This window comes from Podarcis liolepis (genome assembly GCF_965112155.1).
Source record: "Podarcis liolepis genome assembly, chromosome: 9".
NCBI classification, from domain to species: Eukaryota; Metazoa; Chordata; class Lepidosauria; order Squamata; family Lacertidae; genus Podarcis; species Podarcis liolepis.
Genome location: NC_139564.1, coordinates 56319777 through 56334891, shown reverse-complemented (window position 1 = coordinate 56334891; position 15115 = coordinate 56319777). Strand labels below are relative to the sequence as shown.

General features: G+C 43.4%; 1 protein-coding gene across 1 annotated transcript in view; it reads right to left on the bottom strand.

The window, feature by feature from the left end:
- Positions 1–15115, bottom strand: part of TUSC3 (tumor suppressor candidate 3) — a 125452-nt gene that overhangs the window by 29520 nt on the left and 80817 nt on the right. The window lies entirely within an intron of this gene.

Here is a 15115-nt window from a genome sequence, read left to right as displayed (position 1 = left end):
GGGGCCTCCCGTTGCTGCCATGCCACTGGTGCGCGACTTCCGCTCACATCCCAGGGCAAAGTTCACTACCCGGAACACCTACGTCCGGATTAGCGGTGCTTGTAACCCGAAGTGTTTGTAAGGAGGACGGTACGTAACCCAGTACATAATCCACTGTACTGAGGGATCAGTGGCCTTCTTATGCTAAAACGTCAAATCTCTTCCAACACTTTTTCATTTCCCAGTGATGGTGACCTGCTGGTTTCCTGGACCACTAACTGACCATTTACCAGAAAGTTAATTTTCCACTTTTCATAGATAATGTCCATCCAAAGCATGCAGATTATATTAATTGTGAGGTATACGTTTATTACATATGAAATAAAATCTACTGCTGCTTTGACAGCTCCCTATGCAGATCTTCTAGACCTTTTGTCTTTAAGGCAGAAGGGGGGGGGGTGAGAGAAGAGCCTTTGGGTGACATGATGCTACGCTGCATGAAAAAGAAGTGTTGTGTTTGTTCTGCTGTCACTCTTAGATTTAAGTGACTGTGGTATGGATGAGGGTGCATGTAGCTCAGACCTTCCTAAACTGGCACCAGCTCCCCAGGATTTCAGTCAGGGATATCTCCCAGTCCTGAAATACTGGGAATTGAACCTGGAACTGTGTAATGCAGAACAGATGCTCTAGTAGTGAGTTACAATAGGCTCACAGCATGTGACAGCGAACAGCTGGCAGAAAACTAAAGTAAAGTAGGAGCACTGTTAAGAGGATGTGGGGCTGGGAAACCAGCTGGCAAATAATTATTTGTAAGGATAATTTAGGAACCCAGGAGTCACTTCTAGTACAAAATTATATTGTACAGAACCAAAACTTGTAATTTATACCTCAGTTTTGGCAGGCTCCTCTAAGCACCACCACCTCCACACTAAACTTCCTGTGTATGCAGTCCCTCTATAAGCGGAATCCCCACCCCGCGATAAATAAAAGCCTATTACAATGCTATCAAATTTTAGGATACCTGAAGGAAAGTCAACCTAAGGGATGAAAATTAATGAAGCCTAAATTAAATCAAGTGCCCTACAGAAAGATAATTAGGGCATCTACATAGCCATTAACATATAGCACCAAAGTACACAGCACCTAAGGTATCTGTCATGAGTTGAAAACTATATATCTCAAAATGCAAATAAACAACTCCCTAAGATGAAAAGACACACAAATTACTGTTTTATTAATGTGAACATAGATAATGATCCCCCCAAAAGTATATATGGAACTGGATTTGAAGAATGAAGAGGCAATACTTTTGATGATTCTTTATAGCGATGGGCCAGCTTCCAAAATCTCTATTAGTATGAATTGGGGCTGGAAAAATGAGTAACATAGGATTTCCTTTCCTGAGCACTTTAACTTTGAACACCTAGAAAAGGATGTTCAGAGGTTGGAAGATTCAAGTTTGGTTTGGACTTGCGTTTCTCTCTCTCTCCCCCCCCCCTTTTTCTTTGCAAACCTCTTGAATTAGAATCTGAGCCAAGTTTGGATAAACTCTTATGCTATCCCTAGTACTGCATTTGCTATACATTTGGGGCAGTTTCAAGCAATGATGAGCTGGGAGTAGTTAGTGCAACTGTTCCTGGGCTTGCAGCCAGGGTGAAGTGCATCCAGAAGCAGTGGTGATTTCAAAATGTCTTGCAAGAGTACATATGCTCTAAAATTTATCCTTAGGAGCCCTTCTTGTAGATAATGGTCGCATGTTGAAGATAGCACAATCACATTGTCTCTCGGGAGCAACAGGCACAGATCACACAGCCAAAAATTGGGCAACCATGTGTGAGCAGCATTTGCCAACATAGTCAGAGCAGCTTGCATATTATTTTAGAGGCTTGGTCCAGAAGGCTTCTCTGACTGAAGGACCCACAGTCCCATACATACTGCATCCTACACGGAACTGAATTACGTTCACAATGAAACCTGCATGTGATGTTTTCAAGGCCAATTCGGGGGGGGGGGGGATCAAGTCAGTGTAGGGCAGATCCTTGTGCCTGAACTAACTTTCACTGGAAGGGAGTCTGAGGAATGTTCTAAGCTAAGCCTTATTTGACAAATTTAAAACTAACAAATCACTGGGGTCTGGGTGCATCTACCTGAGAGTTATTAAAGAACTCAAATATGAAACTGCCAATCTTCTAGCAAAATATGTAACGGGTCCCTAAGGTCAGCTTCTCTACCCGACTGGAAAGTGGCCAACGTATCAATATTTTTTTGAAAAAAGAGATCTGGAAGAATCTAGGAAATCACAGGCTGGTCAGCTTAATGTTTGTTCTAGGAAAACTGTTGGAAAGCAGTGCAAAATATAGAATTACCAATCGTAGGAAAGAGCAACTCCTGTCTCACTATCCTTTCAGAGTTCTTTGATGTGTCAACAAGCCTACAGGTAGATGTGTCGTTGTGTATGTAAGACTTTCAAAATAATAATAATAATAATAATAATAATAATAATAATAATGACAAAGCACCTCATCCGTGTCCCGAGTAAAGCTTAGCAACTCATGGGAATAAAGTAAATCCTCTTATGGATTAGTAACTGGTTAAGAAACAGGAAACTGAGTGTAAAACAGGGACATTTCTCTCGATGTAAAAAGTGGCGGGACACCCCCCCCCCGGCCAAGGACTTGTGTTTTTTCAGTTGCTCATTAATGATGTAGAATTATAGGTGAGCACTGACATAGCCTTGTGAGCTGATAATACCAAATTGTTTAAGGCAGATAAAACAAGAAGGAATTGTGAGGAGCTCCAAAAGGATTTATCCCAAATGGGTGAATGGGCAGTAAAATGGAAGCAAACGTAAAATAATACATACTGTGGCAAAATGTCACATAAATTTCAAAGACATTATAATTTCACACATTTGCTGATGGGGTCTGAACTGGCAGTAACTGACCCGGAACAAGAGCTTAGGGTCATAGTGGATAGCGTTATGAAGATGTTGAACTAGTGCGTGTCAGCTGTGAAAAAGGTGAATGGCATGAAAGGGACTGAAAACAAACCTATCAATACCACTAAAGCTATTCTAGAAATCTATGATGGGGTGATACTTGGAATACTGTGTTTAGTTCTGGCCCTTGTATCTAAAAAAAGAATACTGCAGAGCTGGGAAAAGTTCAAAAAGGACCACAAAAATGATCAAGGGCTTTGAGAAGCTCCCATGTGAGGAAAGGGGGAAACACTCAGGGCTTTGTTGCTTAGGGAAAAAAAGGAGAGGGGAGAACATGATAGAGGTGTATAAGATTTTGCATGGTATAGGGAAAGTGAATTCATTTCTGCCTCTCCTAATTCTAGAAGGCAGGGTCATCCAATTAAGCTGGTAGGGAAACACAGGTGGGGAAAGTGCCGTTGCACTCAAGTTATTGCACAGGAGCTTTCCACATGCATCTAGTTGGCCGATGTGAGGAAAGGATGCTGGACAAGATGGCCTGATGCTCCAGAGCTCTTATGTTCCAAGGCGGTCGGCTGAATTAGCATACTCACTTGCTGAATTAGCATACTCAGTTCAACTTCAGGTACAGCTACAAGAATTAGCTGAATTAGCATACTCAGTTCAACTTCAGGTACAGCTACAAGAGAGTCTTCACTCAAGGTCTTTTAACAGATCCACTTTCCAAATCCATTTTTGTGATCAAAGTAACTACAACAGCAAGTCACAATGGCCAAAGGGCCCGGCAGACTTCAGCAAAGAATTAACTCGATACTAAAGGTCACTTGCTTCAAAAGATCTTTTCTTACAACACTGCAAGGATTTTGTCTCCTAAATCTTGATACGACAGTGGTGCCATTTAGAGTGAATTGCCAACTTTCTTTCTAGTAACGGTCACTTGTCTTCAGAAGGCTTTACTCTTATCCACTGTAAAGAATTTTAGGTTTTTCATGCAGTCACAAGTGTTAGCTGACTAATTCATTTTCCTTGCCAGAAAAATGCTAATAAGATCCATTTCAGTATATAAAAATCAACTGTATGTTCCTATCAGTAATAGGATACTATCCATATGAGAGATAAATATATAATAATAAAGCTAAAAAGATAGAAATGTAATGATGATCCCCAAAGTTTTTTTTTATTAAACTAATGGCACCTGTTTTTTCTATCCAACATATATATTCTGGTATTTTTTTAATGAGTCCTTAGGAGTTTGGCTTTGCAGGGATTACAACATATGTTTCTAACATATTTGTAAAGAAACATGTAGGCCATGGTGCACCTGTAACAGCAAAACTGGATGCCTTCATCTGCCCCAATTGCAATAAAACATGTCTCTCCTGTATTGATGTCTACAGCCACAGCAGTCGCTGTAACTCTCCAACGGCTTGACTTTACCCTTGGTAGCACACTCTTCCAATGTCTCTTGAGACAGATGGCTGCCAGCAGATAAGTCAGTAAGCATAGCTGTCAACCGTCCCTTATTTGGCGGAAAACTCCCTTATCCCGCTGCTGTCCCGGATTGATGATATCCTGTAAATTTCCTGGGTTTCAAAGGAAGCAGCTCCTCTCCCTCCCTCCCTCCCTGCCAGCCAGAGAGGAGGGAGGCTCCAACTGTGTTGCCTGGCTGCGTTGCTCACCCAATAAGGAGTCTAAGAACGACTGGGGGGGGGTGGAGCTTGTATGCCTGTGCCGATCAAATCGGCCGCGTTGCCTGGGGACTTGCCTTTGCTCAGTGCTTCCCAGTGGAGAAGTGACGGTGGTTTTCCTTGCTGCATCCCCTTTGCCGGGTTGCTGCGCTGTGGGAACCACCGCTTGAGGCTTCATTTTGCTGCTGGCTGGGCTTTCTGCCTTTGGCTTGGGAGCTGGTTGACTAAAATCCCTTATTTTGGCTGCTGATTCCTTATTTTCGAGGCTGATGGCCCCTTATTCTCAAATCTGTAAATTGACAGCTATGGTCAGTAAGACCTCTTCCTACACAGATGATAAGCAGAGAGCAGGCAGCAATGCCAGTGGTGTGGATAGAGGAAGGGGCATTGTGGTTAGAGAGCAAGAAGCAGAGGCAGAGAGACACTGCCAGTTGTGCCGTCAACTTGCCAGCTATGAAGTACCAGCCTTGTTTCTATCTGTATCTGTTTCTTGGTCACTTTAAAGTGGGGTGGAATAAGAACTTCACACTTTGCTGCAAAGTGTTCTTCAAAATTTACTATCCTAATCAATATTGATTTCCCATGTCCTGTAGTAGCAGAGTGGCTAGTATGGACTGGTCTCCTACACAAAATAATGCTTGGCAGATCAGCGCTTCATGCCAGTCTTATGAATGGATTTGCAATTTAACTCTAAGACATTATTTTGGTCCCACTGAAGGCAGTAAGAGTGGAATGTCCAACCCAAAGTATCAAAATGAATAATATCAAACGCATGTCTATTTCTTGAGAAACAAATTATTTATCTGCTCTCCTAGACTTATTTAGCATTACTGAACCAGAGATGCTATATACTTTGCACACTCTCTCTAGAGTAATCAACGATAGCCATAATGGATTATATATTTTTTTTGAAATTTCTCTAAATGCTGCATATGTTTGTGATCTCCAGAGTGATATCTGTCACGGTTCAGTAAGACACTTACATTAAATGTAGATTGCACTCATTCCTTTCTCCCTGTTAAACTGTGTAAATAAAATAGAAAACGGTAATTGGAAACAAGACCTGTGTGAGTTACATTTTAGTCCTCAAGGCAATTCAATTAGCTCCTGCAATAGCCCCCATTAAAATTTAAACATGATTGCAAATTTTAGATGCCACAACGGTCTGCAGTGCTGTTACCTGAATAAAGCAGCATGGGTTTTGTGCCTCAATGAGTTGGTACAGGTGATGGGGAAAAAATAATCTAGAGATGTTTGCGTGGGGGCATTAATTAAACTCCATTTAAATTAATAAGCTGGCATCAGAGGAGAGCATTTCTGTCAAGTTCCCCAAAAAGTTTACTTTGCTTTTTAAAGAGACAGGAACGCACTGTTGTCCCAGCTGTCCAAACGGTCATTTCTGACACAGTGAAATGAAAAGGCTGCTAAGAGCGCAGACATTGGAACAGCTAGATGTAAATTTGATTATACTGCTGCAGCCTTAGGCTCACTATCTAGTTCTTGACAATTAAAAAAGCCTTGCAGCTGGCTAGACCTACTCTGGCAGACTTTCAGCTTGCTTAGGCTTGTGGGGGGGGGGCATTCCAGCTCAGTGTGACTGCTCCCACATGCCATGAGTGGGCTGAAGGAGAGGAAGGACTGGCAAATACCTTAACCAATGCTAAGCATCGGTCCCCTTCAGTGGAACAAGAGGATCAGCTGTATCCTCAAAGCAGTAAAACTGAAGACGTGGCAATTATGCAGCACTTCTAAGCTTTAAAAGTTACAAGCGTCATCATACAAGTTAATACTTGTGCTTCATACAAGTTGATACTACCTCCATTCTGTTGAAGGCAGGATGCCTCTGAATGCTAGCTGCTGGGAGTCACAAATGGGGAGACTTCTGTTATGGCTGGGTCCTTCTTGCCGGGTTTACCATTGGTAAAAGGTAAAGGACCTCTGGATGGTTAAGTCCAGTCAAAGGCAACTATGGGGTTGTGGGGCTCATCTCGCTTTCAGTCCGAGGGAGTTGGCGTTTGTCCACAGTTTTCCAGGTCATGTGGCCAGCAGAACTAAACCGCTTCTGGTGCAACGGAACACTGTGATGGAAACCAAAGCACATGGAAATGTCGTTTACCTGCCCACCACAGCGGTACCTATTTATCTACTTGCACTGGCGTGCTTTCAAACTGCTAGGTTGGCAGGAGCTGGGACAGAGCAACGGGAGCTCACTCCATTGCAGGGATTCAAACCACTGACCTTCTGATCAACAAGCCCAAGAGGCTCAGTGGTTTAGACCCAGCTTACCACAAGCCCCTGTTGGTCCCCTGTGAAAACTGTTTGCTGGATTAGATGGGCCATTGGCCTGATCCAGCAGGCTCTTCTTATGTTCTCATGATCGTCAAATTACACATTGTGGTGGGGAAGAGGAGGACAAGACATGTTGGTTTCCATAAAGTCCCCATGTGAACTCATGCTCTGGTGTCAGAGGTTTGAGTGGGACTTCCCACCTCTCCTGTAGCCACTGGGCTACCCATCACAGACAGCCTAGTGCAGGCTTCCTCAAACTCGGCCCTCCAGATGTTTTTGGCCTACAACTCCCATGATCCCTAGCTAGCAGGACCAGTGATCAGGGATGATAGGAATTGTAGTCTCAAAACATCTGGAGGGCCGAGTTTGAAGAAGCCTGGCCTAGTGGCTTCTCAGTGACACTGCGTCAGATGCATGCAGCATAGTGTGTATATTGAGGGTGGGGAAGGCAGCTTGAACCCAGGATCCAAATGCAGCCTCCCAGCTTTGTATATGACTCGCGGGACTCTCCCCACGCAATACGACCCACCAGTTCTGCTCCGTGCCTTCCCAGAGTGTTTTTGCCTAGCTGAAGTGTGTCCCTGAACTCTGATGATGTATACTGCTTGCTCGGATGGAGCCCAGAGCAAAGTGTGTGTAGAAAAGTAAAGAGAGAGAGAGAGAGAGAGGGGGGGGGGTATACTTCTTGCTCTGCAAACATTTACATCAGGCCTCACTGCTGGCATGTGGCAACTGAAATGGTGTCTGCAAGGGAATCTGGCTGTAAGGTTGGGAGATTTCCCTGTCCTCCTTCAATTAAGATGTATAGGTAAATCTCTGCTTAGGCAACGTTTGCCTAGAATTAGATTGCTGATAGCAAGGGAACTAGAAGGGCCTTCCCTGCAATAGCTTGAAGGCTTTGGAACAAGCTACTAGAGAAAGCGTGTCAGTGTGGCTAACTGGTGAGGTTAAGGAAGCGTTGCAAGACCATTTGTGTTTGAGAGCAGTTTTGCCAACTTGCTAATTTCCCCCTGGCTCCTTTAACAGCATTTGGATTTTGTGGCTGCTGAGTCATATTTGATGTTTAATGACTTTATGCCATTGTTATGCCGTAACAAGTTATGTGGGAAGCTGCTTATTGTTGGAAACCACTTCCAGCCAGAGGAGAAGCTAGATTTAAACACACACACACACACACACACACACACACACACACGGTGCTCACAGAACTTTGGGGTAGGGTACTACAAATATTGTTTATAAATAAAAAAAATGTTTTCAAAATAAAGGGAAAATTCTGGATAACATTTTTACAATGGCTCATAACAGCTATATCTAAGCATGTGGGCTATATACACCCATATACATCTCTGCCCAGTTTTTGCCTCTGATGAACCAATGCCTATTGAAAGTTTATTCCAGCAATTTCTAGGATATTTTTTCAGGATCACAGGGATGCATCTAACTAAGTCATTACACAAGCGGAATGATTTCTGCTCATGCAACAGAGCTTTCCTTCCTTCTCTTTTCCTGTGCACCTCCTTACATCCCAAACTTGCTCCAGAGATTCCCTCCCCCACCCCCCAAAAAATCTGGAGCATTTTGGGGGTGGTGTGGGGAACACACAATTGGGAGAGGGGTTCCATTGCATGAGTGGTAGTTGTTTTGATCATGCAATGACTTAGTCGGATGAAACCACCAATCCTCCTAAATCTATGAGATTAAAAAAGAATAAAATGCTACCACCTTGTTTGCAAAATTAGAACAGATAAAATATTTAACCCATTGAATCAAAAACAGACAAGAAGCAAATTGTCATTTATATGCCCCGTCCCCCACCTCTGTAACTGCAGTATGCACTAGAGGAACTACAGGAAGTTATTTTTACAAATCTTTCCACTGGCCTGAAAAAACCCATGCCATAATGAAATTCATTGTTAAACATGCTACAAAATTGTCTTCCGCCCCTAAAAATCAACAGTGGCTAATTCCTCGCAAAACCTAGTGCCAAACGCAGGAGGGAACCACAGTTGCTGTTAGCCTCGTGCAATTATGTGAGCAGGGCATTGGCAGACCTAGCTCATTTATTCCCTCCCACCAGTTGAGGCCTCTTTCCTGCGGGAGTCTTTTTCAATGTTTTCACTGTCATCTACCAGCACAAAGTCAATCACACCCAAAGCTGCAATACTAATGGATGCACTTTGAATACCGATTTTACGAGCCTAAGGCGTACCATCTCATTTGCCAGACTAGAGATGAAACCATCACAATAGACTCACAGGCTATCTCAGTGGCCGCTAGAGAGCACAGTGTTTACATCGTTCCTTTGAAGGAAATGCCTGTTTTCACTTTCTGCAGACCTAACAATGCCATTTCGTTACGTTAGTGGGAGATTTGTTTTGTCTTCATAAAGACCTCTAATCGCCAAATGACAAAAGCTACATCTGATACAATTTTGGCACAATTTCTTATTAAAATCATCTTTGATGTTTAACAAATATCCAGTTCAAAGAAGCTGTTTCTTACTGATCCTTTCCCCAGTTTGGGCAGCTAATGATTGTTTGTTCGGATACTTTAATTTTAGCATGTTGTAATAATGTAGTTATATAAAATTTCCAACATCCCTCGAAAAATAAGAAGAAAGGCAGACATTGGCTGAGGTTTAACATTTGAGAACACAGCAACCACCCACTTCCCTGGCACACTCTATGTAACACATATTCAAGTTATATCTCCCTATATACATTAAAATGTAAGGTTGTCATCGCATAGCCATTGGAGGATTTGTAGTGCCACATCACACTTCCAGGTTTGCATGAATTCTGAGCTCAGCCTCAGAATTTGTAGTGATTTAGTAGTTGCAATGTGTGAAGGAGGAAGATGTAGGAGCTTATTATGGTCTGTGTGCAAAAGAATCAGGAGGTGAAGGTAAAAACAGGTATGCAAAGTGGGGCTGCAGAACAGACAAGCAAAGTGTTCAGAAATGAAGTTGGAAAGGTGAAATACCAGCTTAGTAGTAGCATAGGATGGGGAAGAAGTGGGGAATTAATGTGTGGGGAATAGCAGGGAGTTGTTGAGCAGAGTAAGCAGGGTCGTAGCTTCCATCTTCACATTTTTAACCAAATGTTGGGATTTAAATACATGTGTTTTTGTGTAATGGGCAGGATTGCAAAACAAACTGTTATCTAAAAGAAGATATCTAATTAGTAGATCTACAGCCTATTCTAAACCTTCTAACTGCAGCTTCAATGTGCATCAGTCGACACTGGACAGCAAGAAAACCATCTAGCATTGCACAATGACCTGAAAAATAATAAGGGACATAATATTGCGTACAAAGGTGACCTATAGCTCAAGAGGTCATTATAAATGTCAAAACAATAAATTTATAGAAAAATTGTCCCTGCTCATTAATTTTTGAAACAAAACAAAAAACCCCAGGATAATACCCAACAATGTCTCCAAATCCACCATGTTGTAACTGAAAGGTACATTTGACTAAAGCTGCAAAGAGCAGACAATATTCCTTCAGTGTCCTTCTGGTCAACCATTTCTATAAACCCTTTCTATAAAAAGGGCTGGCATCTCTATTGTCCCTAAATATTAAAGTCCCATCATTTTCCAAAGTTCAAATCATTAATGGGGAAGTTTTAATGTCCTAAGTTATTTTGTTTTTCCTCTCAGAATTACTGAAACTTGCATAACATTTATTTAGCATTCAGAAACTCCTAAGGGATCCGAATTATTTCTGTAGCACTATGGTTTATTTGAATTTAATTACTGAAGTTCTATGTATATTGAGTTGCACCTATCCCCTATTTTCTTTTGTGATGTTTTTGATCCAAAATTTTCCCTTGTGACGTTTCATATATCACATTCTGCTTCACACTGCTCGGCTTCAAACTAAACCACTGGAAAAGCTGCCAGCCAGCCCCCTGGCTAAATGGGATTATTCTTGTTACTCTCTTGGCAAGGCTCGCTTGGCATGAAGACAGATGTTGATATGAGTTTCTCAGAGCTTCTAAATTCAGAGCAGACCACAGAGGTGTGCAACTATTGGGTTTGAAAGAAAACACCTAGATTTCTGGCATGCTTCCTCATCCAATTGTTAGATACCCAGTCCTCATGTACAAAGAGTGTTATGGTAACCCTTGATATATTTGAAATAGCTAAAAATAACAATGATCTGTGAAATTATGCAAACTAATTGGTTAGAAGTAATTCCTGGCATGGGATGATGGGATTTGTAGTCCAGAAAGACTGGGAATCAATTTTTCTCATGGATGATTGGACCTGTAGTCCAACGCTGTCTGGAAGGCCACAGGTTTCCCATCCCTGCTTTAAAAACGTGAATGGTTTGGGACCATTCAGTGGAAGATCACTTGGACCCATACAAACCAGCCCAGACCTTGCGATCAGCAACTGAACCCCTGCTCTCTGATCTGCCATCAAGGTCCATAAGACTGTAGAGAAGAAGACAGGGACTTTTCCGTGGTAGCCCCACAATACTAGCATTCATTTCTTAAAAAGACATGTATTGTTGTGTCTGTGTCTCGCTTCAAGCAGAATTTTTCTGCTTTGTTCTGCATTTTGATGTGTTGTATGTTCTGGTCATTTGTCTTTTGGATTTTTAAAAATTTGGCAAGGTGAGTTTAAGGTGGTGGTGGCTGGGTTCCCCCCACTCCTGAGAAGCAGGGTATACCCTTATTAATTAATTAAATAGCACACAAATGCAATGCACTGAGTCTTGTGAGGTTGTTTGCTGTGGTTTTAAAGGCACATTTTTAAAGCCCCTGTGTTTGGGGGGCAGTTTATTGGGAGATGTGTTATGAGGTGCTTTTGGAAAGGGGTCATGTGATGCGCTGCCCCTTCAGAGCTCACAACACAGCCCTCAAAATTAAGGCTCCACCCTTAGTTACAGGCCAGCATGCTCATATTTATTAGCTTTTGATGTCTTTTCACTGGTAACCTTTCCTTTTTTGCACTCAATTTAAGACTGTTAGTTCCCTTCAAATGTATCCATTCGCAGGTCCTGCTTATCTTTCATCTCTGAGTACTTTATCTTCTCCTTCTTGCTTTTTGCATTCTTCCAAGTTCTTTGTTGTTTGCTAGAGCTGACTTCTCTCCAGCTATTTTGTATCCTGAGCTTTTTCTCTGATTGCTTCTTATTTATAGAACTCTTTACCAGCTGACATTAGTTTAATTGAATCTCTCCCCCCCTCACTTTTTAAAACAATTCCTCAAGTCTCATATTTCACCTACTCCGTATACAATTATTTTTTTAGCATTCTCCTCCAGTTTTCAGTATATTATTTATATGTTATGTCCATGTGGGGCGGCAGTTTCCATCAATAAGATTGTGGAGGGCCTTTGTGTGTGCATTTGTGCAACACCTAGTTCAGGGGTGTCAAACTCAAATTCATCGGGGGGCTGCATCAGCAGTTTGGTCACCCTCAAAGGGCCGGTTGTATCTGTAGGACTATGTGTCCACTCTTTATTATCATAAATTATTGTCACTGCATTCAATTATTACTGTTTTTTGTAATAATGTAGACAGTCCAGAAGGATGTTATGGTCGATTGTATCAAAGGCCGCTGAGAGATCCAGCAGAACTAGGAAACAAAGTTGTTACAAAGAATGAGCCCTAATGAGACGATTGCTGCAATCCTATGTGCATTTACTTGAAACTCCTGTTGAAGAAAGTGAGGCTGGCTTCTGAGTAAACATACACGACATGGGGCTGTAAATAAAATGTGTGTGTGTGTCTGTGTGTGTGAGGGAGGGAGGGAGGGAGAGAGAGAGAGCTCTGACAGGAAAGCATCAACATGCCTTGTGCACTCTCAATTTCCTTGGCTAATTCCCCTGCCCCCCCCCCATCTCGGGGTGCCATTGCATAGCGCAAAAGGCGAAAGAGCGTGAGCGCGCTGCCTACAACTGGATCTCCGGCTTCTTCCTTTCCTTCCCCGAGGCAGGAGGGAGAGATCAAGGTGGAGCTACTGGCAGGGCGGAGAGCGAGCCGCCCAATTGTGTGACCGAGTGATAGAAGGGCTGCAAGGAGACGCGTCCGATCTCCTCCCAGGAATGTGCCAGCGGGACTGACATGTGCCGGAAGGCTGGGAGAACCGCCCAGCACCGCTGCGCGGGCGCGGAGTCCAACTTGTGGAGCTGAGATAGAGAGCCGGGCGCCAGATCGCCTTCCTCGCTTGGCTTGCCGCGAAATTGCAAGAGGAGGAGGAGGAGGAGGAGGAAGGCGGCGGTGGGGGGCGGGGAGTGGAGGGGGTGCCAGGGAACACAGCCCCCTCCCATCACAGCCATCATCATCGCCGCCCCCACTTTACATTTATTTTAAGGGTGTTTGGAGTGTGTGCGCGCGCCTCTCTCTCCCACTCACACACCCCCCCCCCAGCAGCCACCCCATATTCCCAAAGAACAACTTGATCACAGGCATCGTCGGTCCTGGAAAGGCTGGCTGTGCAAAGATGGAGAGGGAGGTGAAATGAAGAGGAAGGGAAGCCCCGGGCTGGTGAAATCCAGCGCGGAGGAGAAGAGGACGCCTCCCGCAGGGCGAGTTTGCAAGCCCCGGAGAAGATCCAAGGCTGGAATAAAAAAGTTTCTCCGAGGAGAAAGACTCCCCCTCTGTGGCACGGAGAGACCTGACCTTCCGCTTGCTCTTTTTGAGCAGTGAGCGGGAGAAAGAAGCCAGCTGCCCGCCTCGCTTCAGCTCCCGACGACAAAGGCGCAAGTTGAGAGACGCGGGGACATTTGAAGCAGCAACCACGTCCTTAAGAGCAACGGGGGGAGGCGAGTAGGGAGCCGCACCATGTAAACTTCCTTGTGTCACCCCCCCCCCAAAACCTAGAATAAAAGGTGAAGGCTGGCGGCCGGCGGCCGGCGGCAGCTACACGGGCCACATGACGAGGTCTGGCGGGCCGGATTCGGCCCGCGGGCCTTGTGTTTGACACCCGTGACCTAGTTAAAAAAATTAATCCCAGAAATTGTACTAACGCTATCAAGAATAAATTTAAAATTGTATTTAAAAGCTATTAATAAAAAGAGAAAACTTCCGCTCCTTTCACACATCTCTCCAGCCCACACGACTTTGGATTTCCTCCTAGTTAGTCTATTTATCTAGAAAGTTTCTGTTGACAGCACTTATATATAAATAAAGCTAATTACATTCTCAACTCTTGCTTATTCAGAGCCAGTAGGATAAAGTAGAATATAAATATACATAGCATAAATAGAGACAGCAGGATTAATCCTGCTTTACCAGTTATATTCCTCTTTACTTTATGGCTCTCTCTCTGTGTTCTGTACCTGTTTTAAGCTCACTAAGGCACCTCTTTTGGATTTCCCCTCCAATAAACTGTGATTCAGCTGAAGGCACTTATGCCATTCTGCCCAAAGCAATGGGCAGATTGAGCCCTTGAGCAATGTTGGCTACTCTGTGAAAGGGCCTCACAAATTAAAGATACAGCTTTGGGCAGGGGAGGTGACTAGATGGCCCAGGGAGTTTATTTAATGTTCTGTAACATTATAACATCGCTTCCCCAATAATAATGCAGAAGATGAAGTCCTGCCTGTGTGTCTGCCGATCAGATCAATTAATCTGGCAGGCATGTGAGACAGGGCCTTTTTGTGGTGGCCCCACAGCCATGGAAGCCTGCAACGAATTAAGCTTGGCTCCTTCATCTAAGGCTTTCAGACTAGCATTGTTTAGGCCTATGGTGCTGAAATCCTGTCTCTTAAAAGTTCACAGAAATCTGCTATGTCAAAGTAGCATCTATGGATCTCCTTGAGAGGGCTTTCCCTTGAAAGGCAGCCTACAAATATTTTCCGTAAATAAATAGTGAACATAGTGTATCCTGGAGAAATTGTCCTCTTCTGCTTTGAAGGAGTTCTGGTGTCTTCTGGCAACTAATGAAACCCTTCCATTTCAGCTGCAGACAGTAACACTTCATCTCTGCCTCAAATCTCGGCAGTTTCTCAGCCATTTCCATTAAAATATCCTCCCCACTCTCAGTCCGAAAACAGGCTTGTGTCACAGATTATTTCCATCCAAACTATTTGAGGCCAATTATGGGTATCTGAAAATAGACAATGAACACGCTCTAAGTGTGAGCGGAGTGCTACTGCTGTGACTATAAATATATATACATATTTATTAGAGTTAATGGAACTACTAGTGTGAATAAGGTTTATGAGGGTAAAAGCTTTATAGGATGAGACATTTTATTGTGCC